At 44.5% G+C, this 16147-nt stretch overlaps 1 pseudogene; it reads right to left on the bottom strand.

The window, feature by feature from the left end:
* Positions 1-2979: 2979 nt before the first annotated feature.
* Positions 2980-4289, bottom strand: LOC141245638 (uncharacterized; annotated as a pseudogene).
* Positions 4290-16147: the final 11858 nt, after the last annotated feature.

Below are 16147 nucleotides of genomic sequence, written 5' to 3'. Positions count from 1 at the left end.
ATTCTAATAAATGTGTTGCAAAAGGGAACAAAGTCACAACATTTTACACAATATACCATTTGCAACTATTTGACTAAAATTTCTGGCATATAGGGGATAATAAATTCCCCCTGTGTATTTAGACTAAAATACAGTTGTGAACAAAAAAATGAAAATGCCACAGAGAAGCATCATAACACATGTGAAGCAACCCTTAGGGTATGTGCAGATGATAACTTTTTCATGTGGGTATGCTCTGTAACCCACCTAAAAGAGCACTAGTGAAACACTAAAAAGAATTAACATATGCATATGTTCAGTTTGAGCTTCTTTAAAGCACTTAAGGTTTCCAAAGACCCAAAGTGGTTAAAAGAATTGACCTTACCATTCTTCAGATGGCTTCCACTTGGAAGCTGCTTAGCATTTTATACATACACTAGCTATTGAACCTGTTCTACGCCCGGGTGGTGAGCATTTATATTGGTATATTGCCTCCAATTTGTCTTGTGCTGCTTCCATCCTGCACCCTAATCTTGTCATGTGCTGCTCCCATCCTGCGCCCCATCCTGTCATGTGCTGCTCCCATCCTGCGCCTGCATCCTGTCATGTGCTGCTCCCATTCTGCACCCCCATCCTGTCATGTGGTGCTCCCATCCTGCACCCCCATCCTGTCATGTGCTGCTGCCATCCTGCTCCCCCATCCTGGTGTGTGCTGCTTCCATCCTGCGCCCCCATCCTGTCATGTGCTGCTGCCATCCTGTGCCCCCATTCTGTAATGTGGTGCTCCCATCCTGCACCCCCATCCTGTCTTGTGTTGCTCCCATAAAATAGCGTCTGAGTCAACGTATACGCATCGCGCAATATCTGGCGGCATTTTCTTGAAGACACTGTGTCTGGGAATTTTCACACACAGTGTCTTGACTAAAATGGCATCGTAGTGCAGTATGCACACGCTCTGACTCAGGCACCAAACTGCACAGGCGCCATCCATTTTGGCTTTGAACAGAAAGACACATTCACTATTATATATAACATTTTAAATTTTATTAAACTATTAGCTGGAAAAAAAATTATTGTGCAAAATCTTCTCTGTAAACAACATTTTTGTGTAAACTCTGTGGTCTTTCTTTAAGTTGCCTTGTTGATCAGTAGCAAAAACTTTGACTTTGACTTGTTGGAAGGATTTTGTCCTTGAAAAGGCGACATAAAGTTGGCCATGGCTGAAGGCTAGAGATGGCAAATATATGCCAACTGAATCCAGTGCTTGCCCTTGACTTTTGTTGATGGTCATAGCATAAGAAAGTCTTAAGGGAAACTGTTTTCATTTTAAAGTAAAAGGAAGACGAGGAACGCTTGGTGCCAGAATAACTCTGGGAATGAATACCCTTGTACCTTTAAATGATCCGGTGAGGATTTCACAGTCAATGACTTTTGACATCATTTGCTTCACAACCATTCTGGTGCCATTGAAAAGACCTCTTGTTGAGTTAAGGTTTCTTAATAGCATGACTACTGCTCCAACTTTCAAATGTAATCTATGAGGAGGCATACCACCAGGCGTTAAGCTGTTTAAGAACTCCATTGGATAGTTTGCTGCTTCCTCAGCATTTGCAGTATCTTGCTGAATGGAATCAATACTGGTGTAGCATTTCAATTCAGATTGAATTAGTCTAAGAACATTTTCATTCAGTTCATGTGAATGTTGGTTTTTTGGAGGTAGGATTGCACGGTTTGCAATGCTTTCATCTTCTGGTTGTATGCTTGAGGAAAGACAGCATCAACAATACATCCATTTTCAATGCAGACAGAAGGAATTTCAAAGATACCTTCCCCTAGTCCTGGTTCTTGAAGTTTTCCATCTCCAAGGTTTAAAAGCCATTGGGAAAAGCCTTGATGTTCTTGGGGGACATTGTCCTCATTGGTACGCATGTATTGGTCCAATTTGAGGACTTCAATATTCCTCCAACAATTGCTGTACTTCATGCATGCTGATTATGAGTTTGGCGTTTTTCAACTCATGACTAATATTGCATGTCGACGTTTCATTAATTGGTATAGGCAGTTTGAACAGATTATGGGAAGTTTGGCCTCCTTTCAGTAAAAGTAGCAGCAATGCCTGTAAATGTACATTGCAAGACTAATTCATTTTTGCTTCAAATGTAATGCATGATTTTATTATACAGGAATGTTTTACCACTTCCACCAGGTCCGTCAATAAAAAATAGATGTTATTCCAAGTTGGGATTGTCAAAAGCTTCTCTGATTTTTTCAAAAGCCTTTCATTGTCCTGGGTTTAACATTTGAAATTTCTCCTCAAACAAAGCCTTTTCCGCAACAGGGTCTTAATATTTGCCAGAACTGATTGGATCATCGTACTTGCCAACAGGAAGTTGTAGGCCAGAATCTTGTAATGACTTTCCATGTGTCCGTAACACAGACTCAATTTAATGTCATATAGAGGGCCTTTTCTACATGAGCGAAACATCTGGTATAGTCTTCCATGAGATTTTTATTGTGCCTTTGAAACAATGCTGCAGCATTAGACGTCTCACACATGATGCAAATAAATGCAAACAATTGTCTAAGTTGTATTGGCATTTGATAAGTGGCAGCTTCTGTTAGGCAAGTATCCCATTCAGAGTCATCATCAGTTAACCCTAGAACGCATGACCATAAAAATCTACTTTTTCACATACCTGGGGCCTTTTAGGCCTGTGTGCAAATAACATGGAATAACTCAAACAAAAATGACAAACAACTATATACCTGAGGAATACCTAGAGTATCAAAATTCTAACTAAAGTAATCTTGCAGAAAATAGAAAACAATTAACAGGGCGGGCCTGCGAGGCCCCAGGTATGCATTCTAGGGTTAACCCTCTTGCAATACAGGCTTCTTGGAAAGTAGCAAAACGGTTTCCTTCAGTTGTTCTGAGATCCTCACTAGATGTTGCGCCTCTAACACTGAGAAGGAGAATTCGGAGAAAGTATTTTTCTCTGTCTAATGGACTAACGTTAAACATTCTGCCAATTGCGGTCTTATGACATTTGAACGTGGTTTCCATTTAACATTTTTTTCATCCCAAGTGGAATGTTCAGAGATTTCAATGTATAAATATTGTTGGGCATTAGGATCTTCCCGATTCAGTTTAAACCAAGCAAGAAGTTTAGACTTGGTGTTTTTCTGCTGCACAGCTTCAGCTTCTTTACCTGGTATTAAGCATATTGTATGCTTGTCCTCAAGTTGGATATTTAATCTTTCCACATGATCAGTTTGATGGTGCATTTTATATTCCCTTAGTCTCCAGCATGCTTCAGGTGCACTTACATATCGAGTTTCTAAGTAATTTTTTACTTCATCCCATTCAACCGTGGCTTCTTGCTCTGTGGCAGCAGTAACAAACTGGATATTTGCACAATCATGCCCTTTGTAAACGTATTTGAACAAATATTTTACACTTTGTATAGAACTGCAAATCTCAACGTTTATGTGGGCATTGTATTTTAAGGAAAGATAAGGATTGTAAGGTACAACCCATCTATTATCAACCATGTTTCCACCAAGTTCAACAAAGTTGTTATCATCCTGGCGTTGATATTTAGGGTATCCATTTACATTGCTTTAGTTTTGGAACAGAAATCCTTGGGAAAACCTTTAGTACAGTTCTCATTGTCCATACATGGTGCACTTGGATTAAGTGGACCACATGGACCGTGTATCATGCAAGATTTTACAGTTTCATAAAGCTTCGGATGAGTGTCTTTGTGCGGGAGCTCTGCACAAACAATTTTGTCAATTCTTTCTTTTTCCCTGGCTTTGTATTCCGTTGCCATAAATGCCAATATATGTCCATGAGGGAGCCCTCTTTTTTGGAACTCAATTACATACACCATACCATTAACATATCCAAATCTGTGGTATGTGGTTAGGTCTCCAAGTAGCAATTTTAGTTTCATGTTAAATACTCGAGCTACTAAATCGGGCCTGTTGCATGGTTGCTGACTGGGAAGTAAGTTTTCCCTGATTTCCCTCCATTTTGGATTGCATGTTACTGTTACAAATTGGTCTGGTTTGCCATATTTCCTGACCATTGCCATGGCATCTTGGTAGTTTTGTGCCATATTTCTTGGATTTCCTTGGAAAGTTGATCGCAATATGACTTTTTTTCCAGGTAGGATTCTTATGTTCATGAAACGGTGGTTGGTCACGAATTGGTGAAGGACGTCATATTCTTCAGCTCTTACAGTACTTTGATTTTTGCGCACCCAATTCAAACTGTTTGCCTTAGTTTTGCAATAGGCATCAACCATAAATTGGTGTGTCAGCTTTCCTGCATTAAGGAACTGGTTAAAAGTACCATCACGAATTCCAAAGTGGATTGAATACCATTAAAGTTGAGTCACATTTCCTCGGCCAACTGTTTTTTTTTGTTCTGTTGTCCACCCAGAGTCCCCATAAGGGAAAAGCAAAGGGTAGCACATTGGGTCACAGAGTCTATTCAGAATAGATATATTTTGTAAAATCCCACTTTTTGGATGAATGGTAATGTCACGGTTTTCTGGGGGAGCTCCATCTGTGCTGTGGAAAATGGCAGCAATTTCCCCTATGGCAGTTGGAGCATTGATTCCGCCGGGGTGCATAGTATTTACTTTTTCTCTCACGAAAGTCATGCTATATTCAATTGGCGTTCGGTTTTCTAGATTTGCTTTTAGCATTTCTTCTTGTTCAAATTGCAACTTATTTTTGTATTCTCTGGAGAAAGGATTGATATCTTCGAGAATTCTTTGTAGATTTTCCATAACATTACGAATGCACCCACTGTTGGCTGGATTGTGCATTCTTTCAGTCAAGGCTTGAGCTGAATTCAGAATATATAACTGGGCGTATGTTGGTGATTCACCTTGGTTAGGGGGCAACGCAGATGTTGCATGGTAAATTTGCCCATGGATTCTGTAACAGAAAGGACCTGATCGCCTGTTAATTGATTGGTCAATTTGTGCGCCCATTGATGCAAAAGTGTTTGCACTATTGTATGATCTTATGTTTTCCATAAAATTCTTGGAGTTTGGTTCCGATCTCTTCATGCAATTAGTAATATAGGGATGCATTCGTACTTCTTCCAGTTTGATGGATCCACTATGACAACATTTTGTTGCAATTTCATTTTGGAAATGGTTGGCATTACAAAATGAGCATTTGTTGTTCATTGGGCCAAGACAGCATGCCTCAATGTCGTCTTCATTGAAGTTTTCAGTAAGTAAAGCAGTGTTGCGAAATCTTACGTTCTTCCCCCAGCGGACAGGATGTTTAGTACGGGCTACTCTGTGTCTCTCAGCATTGGCTTTGCAATGCTGCTGAAGCTCACCTTCTGTCATACCCTCTTGGGCAGACCTATGCCTCTCAGCGTCAGCTTTGTGCATCTGTTGACACTTTTTTTTGGTGAGATTATGATGGTCAGTCCTTCTTCTGACAGTATTTTTTCATGCTGCAATTTAAGGTGCTGTTTTTTACCCCTCCTTCTACGAACCTTTTGAGCTTCAACCTTTTTGATTTTTTTGCCTGAGTTTCCTCCTTAGGAAGAACTTGCTGGTGTTTGGGGGCCATTATTATGGAATTACGGAACGAATAAGGTTGTAAACTTTAATTAAAATATTTAGCTCTGCTGACGATTGATATTGTCAAAACAGTGGCTGGATTGCTCCGCTGAAGTATTTTATATATATATATTCAGCAGAAAGTGGCTGGATTGCTCCACTGACGTATTTTATATAAATATTCAGTGTAAAGTGGCTGGATTGCTCCACTGACGAATTATATATTTATATTCAGTAGAAAGTGGCTGGATTGCTCTGCTGATGTATTATATATTTATATTCAGTAGAAAGTGGCTGTATTGTAGTGTTGAGCCACCCCCGTAGTGTTCGAGTTCGGTTCGGTTCGTCGAACACCCGTGTGTTCGCCGAACTGTTCGTCGAACTGTTCGTCGAACACCTTCGAACACCGTTAAAACCAATGGCAGGCAAACAAAAACACATAGAAACACATAGAAAACACCTTCAAAGGTGTCCAAAAGCTGACAAACTGCTCAGAAGACACAACTAACACATGGAAAAGTGACAAGTACATATAGTCATGCGAAAAGAAAAGAGGTGGAGGAGTAAAAGGAGGGGGAGACACAGATATAGGCATGTCATGCCCTTCTAAAATCCAAAAAGTGAGAAGCCGAGACGGCCAGTCCGCTCCTGCCCGTGCCACCTCCGTGTCGCCGGGTTTGTGCCAGAGCCGCGGTGAACCCTGACGGCCAGCCCCCCTCTCCCAATACTGGTGCCTGTCCGCTGGTGGGTCGAGAGAGCCCCCCTGTGGTGGAGGCAGCTCTAAGCTTTTTAATTTAAATTGTCCCTCTAATTTGAATGAATACACTTTAAATCCATTTACAAGGATCTATTGGAGGGCAAGTCTCATGCCAGCAGCCGCGTAATTCCAGCTCCAGTAGCGTCCACTAAAGCTGCTGCAGTTAAAAAGCTTTTATAAGGATCGAGCTCGGCTGTCCACCGCAAGGCATCCTAGTGCCAGTCCCAGCCCCTATGCCTTGGGGTGCCTCCTGATGCTCTTCACTAAGTATCCCGTGGTCCCGAAGCATTTCCTTTGAAAAAATTAAGTGTCCAAACTACAGGTGGTGTAGCTTGCTTAACAGCCGGGATAATCCGCTGACTAGCAGACACTGCTACTAGGCACAAAGTATTTCCTGGGCTAGATGCAGTTAAAAATTTGTAATTAGATACTCTCGTTGGATGCTGAGAAAGCATTCCATAGAGTCTCCTGGCACGCCATATATGATTCTCTTAAAAAGCTTGGGGTAGGGGTCTAGGGGACCCTTTTATAGCCAAAATCACGGCCCTGTATCACAATACGTCACCTAGGCTGAAGATAAATGGAACTGTAGCACCGAGGGCTCGGTTGCTACAGACGTATTGCACCTCACCCAGAGGTGTGATATCTCACTCTCAGATAAGGATGGAGTGTGGATCAGGACCCGACACCTGCATGCATTACACCACATTGCCGTGGGGCAGGGTGACCAATATGCCCCTGAGATGGGCACGACAGTCCCTGTCCCTGGCTGGAGTGGGGGGAGGGAACACTGAGGAAGGGGAACCCTGCAGTGCAGGAGCAGGGAGGAAGCAGTTCCTGGGTGCATTGAGAAGGGAGTATAAAAGGTGGGCACCATCTTAGTTCAGTGCGGAGAAGTCTGAGCAGAAGTGGCAGGGAGCAGGGGCTCTGCATGAGCTCTGCTCCGGAGGCGGGCCTAGTAACAGAGGCCCAGGCCTGCAAGAGGGAGAAGGAAGGAAGAGGAGCGGAGAAGGCTCCAGGAACGAGGAATGAAGGGATCCCAGGGGTGCGGACGGGCGAGTCGCCACCGCACGCCCGAATCCACCTGCGTGGAGGGGTCAGGCCAAAGGGGGAGACCGGTCCCCGAACTAGTGGAGGCAGGAAACGACCCTCAGCTAGAAACCGGAGGCTCTGACATTTTATGTGGCGCAGCCCCTTGCTCCACCCGCTAGGAAGGCACCACATAGGGTCAGGGAAACTGGCGCCAAGTTTACCAAGAGGAGGCCCGAGGCAGCCGGACAGAAGTGTTGGTAAGAAAGGCCAGACAAAGGACACACAAAGGGGGTCCTGTGAAGCGCTCCAAAGTTATCTGGGAGTTGTCTGAGCCCCTCACCTGGTGAGCACAGTACGATGTGGGCAGCCGTTACCTGCAGACGTGGTCTGGATAATAAGAACTGTGAGTAAAGGCCCTGAACTGCATCACTGCCTCCGTGTCGTTACTGCTGCTGCCCTGCACCATCACCCCCATCCTCCGCATACACTGCCCTGAGGCTATACTCCTCCCGTGGGGAGTTATGCTACGCTCTGCTGCACCCACAACACCAGCCTTAGCGGTCTGCCCTGTAGCGGCGGTTCACTCTGACCGCAATCCACGGGTGGCGTAGTCGGACATTTAAACATCAAAACCACATAAATAGTTCCGCCACTGGTTTGACCGCCCTGAGCCACGGAACCGGATCGCCGCCACGAAGACTACAACCACCAGCATCCACCAAAAAGGGTCCGGCTCCGGGTGTCCCAAGGCCCAGGGGGTGCGTCAGAACATTTTCATCACCTTTCACAATCACCAATGGGACAAGGCAGGGATGTCCTCTGTCCCCTCTCTTATACATCCTAGTGACGGAGCACCTGCTCTCATCAATTCGCCATAACCCCAATATTAGGTGGATTGAGGTGGGAGGCACCGAGTACAAGTGCTCTCTATTTGCTGATGATGTCCTAGTATATATCACTCAATCACATATATCCATCCCTGCTGTTATGGCTGAAATAGATCACTTTGTTACATGGTAAAATTTTAAAATCAATGCAGCGAAGTCTGAGGCCCTCGATGTCTCCCTCCCTAAATCCATATAGGATTCCATCCAGTCCAACTTTCCCTTTGCTTGGCCCTCACAGGGTATCAAATACTTAGGAATTCCTATTCATAGAGACCTCTCCCATCTATGTTATCTTAATTTTGGGCCCTTTATTGAACAATTCCATACAGACCACGGTTGGCAAGTTAGAACTGTAAGATTCACTACGTGAACCACTGGTGTTTTGTGGAAAAGCACATGTACACCGCGTTCCAAATTATTATGCAAAAAGTGTTTAGGAGTGATAAGGGAAGAATTTGTTTGTTTGTCAGTTAAACTCATTGATGGTGATGTGTGTCAGGGCTCTTTATATCACTGTAAGCAATTGCAGACACCTGTGCTAATTAGTTTGGCAGGTGTGTCCAATGAAAGGCAAGACTACTTAAGAAGGCTCTCTCACATTATTAAGCAGCCTACATTTTCTGCCAAAATGGGAAAGAAAAAGGATGTGTCGGCTGCTGAGAAGCAACAAATTGTGGAGTGTTTAGGTCAAGGCATGACTACAATCAACATTGTGCGATGATCAGGATGAAGTGTCTTGGCAATCAAGAAGTATGTAGCTGATTCACAGTACACACGTGTGCGTGCTGATAAGGGCAAATTGAGGATTCTTTCCTACAGGCAATTACGTCAGGTTGAAAGAGCAGCGGCAAAAAAGCCTTGTCATAGCAGCAGACAAGTTTTTGAAGCTGCTTGTGCCTCCAACGTCCCCCGAACAACAAGATGCAGGGTCCTTCAGAGGTTTGCAGCTGTGCATACGCCATCCTGTCGACCTCCTCTATCCACTTCACACAAGCAGAAACGGCTCCAGTGGGCCAAACATTACATGAAGACTGATTTCAAAACTGTTTTGTTCACGGATGAGTGCCGTGCAGCGCTCGATGGTCCAGATGAATGGAGTGGAGGATGGCTGGTTGATGGACACCCCACGCAAACACGGCTACAGCGCCAACAAGGAGGAGGTGGAGTAATGTTTTGGGCTGGAATCATGGGGAGAGAGATTGTCGGCCCCTTTAGGATCCCTGAAGGCGCTAAAGATGAACTCCATAATGTATGTGGATTTTCTCAAACAGCACTTCCTGCCATGGTTCAAGAAGAAGAACCGTGTATTTCACAGCAAGATCATTTTTCTGCATGATAATGCACCATCTCATGCTGCACATAAAACATCTGCATCTCTGGCTGATATGGGCATAAAAGGGGACAAACTTATGGTGTGACCCCCATGCTCCCCTGACCTCTACCCCATTCAGAACCTTTGGAGCATCATTAAAAGGAGTGTCTATGATGGCGGGAGGCAGTTCACATCTAAGCAACAGCTCTGGGAGGGTATTCTGTCCTCATGCAAAACAATTGAAGCAGAAACCATCCAAAACCTGACAAATTCAATGGACGAGAGAGTTCAGAAGCTCCTTTCGAACAAGGGGTCCTATGTGAAAATGTAACATCACCTAGAATAAAGTTTTGAGTTGAAAACTGTTTGATTTCAGTTTCTAACAACCTGCTAATGCTTATAATTTCAAAAATGACCATTTTTTTGGTCTTTATTAAAATGAAAAGGTTGATCGAAAAGTTTGGGGGATCTAAGAGTGTGGCAACCCAGTAGTCATGATTACTTCGAATTCTGACAATATGAGGGTCATGCTGCAGGTAGTGCAGCAAGAAGGCACTTATGTGTCTTGCGCATCTCGGAGCCCCAAAATTATTTTCCGGGCTAGATGCAGCTAAAAATTATTTTTAATTTTAAATCTGGTGAAGCTTATTATAGATGGCCTAATAGGATCAGTGCTGCACACTGCTACAAAGCCCAAATTATTTTCCAGTCAAGATACAGATAAACATGATTAGTAATTTGAAAGCTTAAAACGGTTGGTAGGGTGATTTTAACCAATCATCAAGCTTTTACTCTCCCCAGGATGACACAGGGGTAGAAAAGTCGTTTCGGATCCATGATTTGTTCATCTTTATGAACGTGAGTCTGTCTACATTATCAGTGGAGAGCCGCGTGCGCTTATCTGTCAGCACACCACCAGCAGCGCTGAACACACGTTCAGACAGAACGCTGGCTGCGGGGCATGACAAGATCTCCAAGGCGTAAGTGGCTAGCTCCGGCCATTTATCCAGATTGGAAGCCCAAAAAGAGCAAGGGTCCAGTGACACAGTCGTGGCTTCAATGTTTACTTGGAGATACTCCTGTACCATCGTCTTTAGGCGTTGACTATGTGTCAGACTTCTTGTCTCCTGTGGCCTTGCAAAGGATGGGCTAAAAAAGTGGTGAAATGATTCCGCAAAATTGATGTTACCAGCAGATACTGTGGTTCTGTTACGGTTTGAGTGCTGAACACTTGACGGTCCCACGGTTGGCAAGTTGGAACTGTGAGATTCACTACGTGCACCACTGGTATTTTGTGGAAAAGCACATGTAAGATTCTGCAACAGTCTCTGCTGATACTCCTGCATGCGTGCATCCCTTTCTATGGCAGGAATAATTTCTGCAAATTTACTTTTGTACCGGGGATCTAACAGTGTGGCAACCCAGTAGTCAGGATTATTTCTAATTCTCACAATTCGAGGGTCATGTTGCAGGTAGTGCAGCAAGAAGGCACTCATGTGTGTTGCGCATCCAGGAGCACCAAGTCCCTGTTGTGTTGGTGGCGAGGTAACAATCATGCTTCCTTCCTCTGTCCTCTCCCCCCAACCTCGCACAACAGAAATGTGATCAAGGTCTCCCTCATCTGATGAGTCTTCCATCAGTTCGTCCTCCACTTCTTCCTGGGCTCCTGCACCTTCCTCACTAGTTTGGCTGCTACCATGCGCCCTGGTAAAATCATCTCCCCCACCCTCACATGCCTGCCGCCCTGGTGCTGCCGACCGTCTGGACCTTGCAGATGTTAGCCCTTCCGCATACAACTCCTCCTCCTCTACTTCCTCCACCTCCTCTTGTGCCACCACCTGACTCCGAATTCTGTTTAACATGTGCTCCAGCATGTAAATCACCGGAATAGTCATGCTGATAATGGCATCGTCAGCACTAAACATCTTCGTCGCCATTTCAAAACTGTGCAGAAGGGTGCATAGGTCCCTGATCTGAGACCACTCCTCCAGCGTGATTTGCCCCACCTCTGAATCTCGTTGGCCCAGGCTATACGTCAGAACGTATTGCACCAGGGCTTGTCGGTGCTGCCACAGTCGCTGCAACATGTGCAGAGTTGAATTCCACCGGGTAGGCACATCGCATTTTAGCCGGTGAAGTGGCAGGCCCAACGACTTCTGTAGAGATGTAAGTCGCTGAGCTGCGGGATGCGAACGGCGGAAGTGAGCACACAGCGACCGTGCCCTCTGCAGAAGGCCATCTAGTCTGGGATAGTGGGCTAAAAATTGCTGGACAACCAGGTTCAACACGTGAGCCATACAAGGCACGTGTGTGACATTGCCCCCGCGAAGGGCCGCACCCAGGTTTGCAGCATTGTCGCACACGGCCTTCCCTGGTTTCAGGTCCAGTGGAGACAACCATTCATGAAATTGGTTCTCCAGAGCTGACCACAACTCCTCAGCTGTGTGACTCACATTTCCCAGACATTTCAATGTAAAAACCGCCTGATGATGTTGAGCCCTACTGCCAGCATAGTAAGGAGGTGTGCAGGATCCCTTCTGCGCAGTTAGAAAGCTTGTGGCATGACCAGACAGGCTTTGGGTGCAGGTGGAAGACCGAGAGGAGGTTGAGGAGGCAGAAGCAGTGGAGGAAAAATGACATAAAGAGGATTGACGCACAACTCGTGGGGACGGCAAGACTTGGACAGCAGCCCCTTGTCCTGCTGTCACCATAGTTACCCAGTGCCCAGTCAGCGACATGTAACGCCCCTGTCCATGCCTACTCGTCCAAGTGTCTGTGGTGAAATGCACCCTGTCACACACAGAGTTTCTCAAAGAAGCGGTGATGTTGTGTGCGACATGCTGGTGGAGCGCAGGCACACCTTTCTTTGAGAAGTAGTGCCGACTGGGCATCTGGTACTGGGGCACTGCGACGGACATAAGGTCTCGAAAATCCTCTGTGTCCACCAGGCGGAAAGGCAGCATTTCTGTAGCCAAGAGATTGCAGATGGTGAAATTCAACCTCTTAGCTTTCTCATGGCTAGGAGGAAATGGTCTTTTACTTGTCCACATCTGAGGGACCGAGGGCTGGCTATTGTGCTTAGACGGGGTTGATAAGGGTGTCCCCGGCAAACTGCCGGTCTGTGAGGAAGATGCAGGCGGACATGTTAGGTTGCCTTGATCCAAAGGTGGTGCTATCGATGTCGGACAGCGCTCCAGACCAGCTGGTGTTACCACCTCCAAAGAAAATGATGACCTGCCAATCACGCTGGCTGTTGCGGGTAAAGAGGTGGCAGGTCTGCGCCCCAAAACAGGTGTGACTGCTGTCCCCCCAGTCACAGAGGATGAAGAGGCCGCGGATGCACAAGATATGGCAGACGGTGGTTGGCCCGGCCGGCTAGACCGCATTGTAGCACACTGAGCTTCCCACTGCAACTTATGCTTCATGTCCATGTGCCGGTTCATGCATGAAGTACTCAAACTATGTATTTTTTGGCCTCTACTTAGCTTTTGCTGACAAATGTTACAGATAACACGAGTTGGGTCATCTTTATCGATCTGAAAAAATGCCCAGGCTATGCAAGGCTTAGCACCCATGCGACCTGAAGAGCCACCACGACTTGTGGTGAGAGGCAGAGTTGTGTTTGAGGATGCAGTTGTTGACGTGCTTCCAATACTACGTCTCTGTCCAGGAAGGCGCAACCTGACCTCGTCGTCACTAGCATCTTCCTCCACCTCCTCTGCTGACCTCATCTCTTGGCTGACTGTGGGTTGACAGTAAGTGGGATCTCCGACCTCATCATCATCACCCTGTGCGTTATCACACCCGTCGTCCTCAGAGCCAACCTGTTCCTGCCCTGACAAAAAACTAAAGTTGTCGCTCCAATCAGGTATTTGAGTCTTATCATCGTCTTCCTCATTGTCTCCACCAACAGGAGTTACAGTTTGGGAATGAGGGTCTACATTATGGTCAGAACCTTCTGCGTCTGGTCCTGGATCCGACTCATAAAGATTCTGGGCATCAGTGCAGATCATTTCCTCGTCTGGATTCACAGAAGCGCTGGAGTCGACCTCTGATTCCCAGGCTATAGTATGAGTAAACAGCTCTGCAGACTCAACCATCTGTTCTACCTCATACTCAGACGGGCAGCTGGAGATTTGGGAGCTGTGAGGAAGCAAGTGCGATTGGGGTGACACCTTTGAGGACTGGAGTATTTGTGATGTTGAAGTTGATGTGGAGGAGAGCCCACTTAAAGGAGCACTTGATATCCGTTGAAGCACCTGCTGTTTTTGTGCCTCATCTGGAATTTGTAGCGATTGGCGTGGCCGTAAGAAAGGGATCTTATCACATTGTCCGCTAAAAGAAGTAGACATTTTAGTTTGGCTGGAAGATGGTCTTTCTTCTGCACCTACCCCACGGACACAACCTTTTTTCCCCTTCCCAACACGCCTATTCCCCTTTCCACCAGCAGCAGGCCTTTTTCCACTCATTTTGGTGGTTAACTAATTCACAACTCTGGAGTTGTTTGCACAAAAAAACAATGGATGGTAACCGAGCAGAGCTGAGTGGCCAAACTGTGGTATTAGGCCAAAACTATTGGCTGGGTTAGATGCAGAAAAAAATTATTTTTAATTTGCAACCTGATGGAGGTCAGTATGGATGGACTAATAGACCAAGTCCCACACACCGCTAGAAGCCCAAATATTTTTTCAGAGCTAGATGCAGAAAAAAATTATATTCAATTTGCAACCTGCTGGACGTCAGTATAGAAGGACTAATAGAACAAGTCCCACACACTGCTAGAAGCCCAAATATTTTTTCAGAGCTAAATGAAGAAAAAAATTATTTTTAATTTGCAACCTGATGGAGGTCAGTATAGATGGACTAATAGACCACGTCCCACACACTGCTAGAAGCCCAAATATTTTTTCAGAGCTAGATGCAGAAAAAAATTATTTTTAATTTGCAACCTGATGGAGGTCAGTATAGATGGACTAATAGACCAAGTCCCACACACCGCTAGAAGCCCAAATATTTTTTCAGAGCTAGATGCAGAAATTTTTTTTATTCAATTTGCAACCTGATGGAGGTCAGTATAGATGGACTAATAGACCAAGTCCCACACACTGCTAGAAGCCCAAATATTTTTTCAGAGCTAGATGCAGAAAAAAATTATTTTTAATTTGCAACCTGATGGAGGTCAGTATAGATGGACTAATAGACCAAGTCCCACACACTGCTAGAAGCCCAAATATTTTTTCAGAGCTAGATGCAGAAAAAAATTATTTTTAATTTGCAACCTGATGGAGGTCAGTATAGATGGACTAATAGAACAAGTCCCACACGCTGCTAGAAGCCCAAATATTTTTTCAGAGATAAATGAAGAAAAAAATTATTTTTAATTTGCAACCTGATGGAGGTCAGTATAGATGGACTAATAGACCAAGTCCCACACACTGCTAGAAGCCCAAATATTTTTTCAGAGCTAGATGCAGAAAAAAATTATTTTTAATTTGCAACCTGATGGAGGTCAGTATAGATGGACTAATAGACCAAGTCCCACACACCGCTAGAAGCCCAAATATTTTTTCAGAGCTAGATGCAGAAAAAAATTATATTCAATTTGCAACCTGCTGGAGGTCAGTATAGAAGGACTAATAGAACAAGTCCCACACACTGCTAGAAGCCCAAATATTTTTTCAGAGCTAAATGAAGAAAAAAATTATTTTTAATTTGCAACCTGATGGAGGTCAGTATAGATGGACTAATAGACCAAGTCCCACACACTGCTAGAAGCCCAAATATTTTTTCAGAGCTAGATGCAGAAAAAAATTATTTTTAATTTGCAACCTGATGGAGGTCAGTATAGATGGACTAATAGACCAAGTCCCACACACCGCTAGAAGCCCAAATATTTTTTCAGAGCTAGATGCAGAAAAAAATTATATTCAATTTGCAACCTGCTGGAGGTCAGTATAGAAGGACTAATAGAACAAGTCCCACACACTGCTAGAAGCCCAAATATTTTTTCAGAGCTAAATGAAGAAAAAAATTATTTTTAATTTGCAACCTGATGGAGGTCAGTATAGATGGACTAATAGACCAAGTCCCACACACTGCTAGAAGCCCAAATATTTTTTCAGAGCTAGATGCAGAAAAAAATTATATTCAGTTTGCAACCTGATGGAGGTCAGTATAGATGGACTAATAGAATGATGCTATGCCCAAAAGATTTTACTTCACTAGGTGCAGTAAAAAAATTGGTATTCTATACACAGGTGGTATATCTTGCAACACAGATAGGCTACTCCACTGACTAACACACTCTGCAATAGGCCAAAAAGGATTAGCTTTGCTAGATTCAGCCAAATGCTGTGAAAAAAACTTGCACAGCACTGGCACAGACCTGCCTGGCAAAAACTGATAGGAACTGATGTAACCTAGTCCTGAAAAGGACTCCAATTACAATTAGTCTTTACTCCCACTATCTATCTATTTAAGAGCACAGACCTGCCTGATAAAAGTCGTAGGAAATGCTGTAACCTAGTCCTTAAAAAGACTGCAATCACAACTATTCCCTACTCCCAAGCTATCTGTATATTTGTGC

The sequence above is a fragment of the Phyllobates terribilis genome, unplaced genomic scaffold, assembly GCF_046119375.1.
Source record: "Phyllobates terribilis strain yellow unplaced genomic scaffold, ASM4611937v1 Scaffold_2__4_contigs__length_985480577, whole genome shotgun sequence".
NCBI classification, from domain to species: Eukaryota; Metazoa; Chordata; class Amphibia; order Anura; family Dendrobatidae; genus Phyllobates; species Phyllobates terribilis.
Note: the sequence above shows the minus strand (reverse complement) of the source record. Positions and strands in the feature narration are given on the sequence as shown.